Here is a 614-nt window from a genome sequence, read left to right on the forward strand (position 1 = left end):
GAATGACTCTCCCTTTCCATAACACGCTGCCGCCCGCCTCCCTGGGTTTGGAGCTGCCATAATAAAACATAACAGGATTTTTTACCACGAACTCATGGGCTAGTTCCCATTTCAGCTCTTCAAAGATTGCTCAGCACTTGGCAGAAGATTTTTCTGGCCCAGAGAATGCCTTTTGTTTGAGGGCCTGCAGTTTTACCAACAGGAATGGAGCTGCACAGGTTTCCTGGCCTGGTGGGTTCCTCATTGCAGGAACTGCTGCCTCCATTCTCCTGGGCTGGGAGCAGAGGCCTGGGGACGCGCGGTCAGAGTCTCACCGCTTGTACTTGGGAGCCCAGTTGGACTTCATCATGTTCTTAAGTGTCATATAACGACGAACAAATCTGTGGTAATAACTTCCTCCGGCTGTTAACGTCTTTTCCTTCTCTGCAGTGATGCATAGCTGTTCTGAGCAGAGCTTAGCACCAGGTAGCCCAGACTTAGCTGCATTCCAGCAGCAGGTCAAGCGGGTTCCAGGAATAAATGGTGTGAAATGTGTTAAATGCTTCACAAAGGACTGAGATGAGAAGCTGGACGGTAAAACCTCTCACCTTTGGCTCGTGGCTGGGCTGGGTGGC

The sequence above is a fragment of the Buceros rhinoceros genome, unplaced genomic scaffold (assembly GCF_000710305.1).
Source record: "Buceros rhinoceros silvestris isolate BGI_N320 unplaced genomic scaffold, ASM71030v1 scaffold21236, whole genome shotgun sequence".
Classification (NCBI taxonomy): Eukaryota; Metazoa; Chordata; class Aves; order Bucerotiformes; family Bucerotidae; genus Buceros; species Buceros rhinoceros.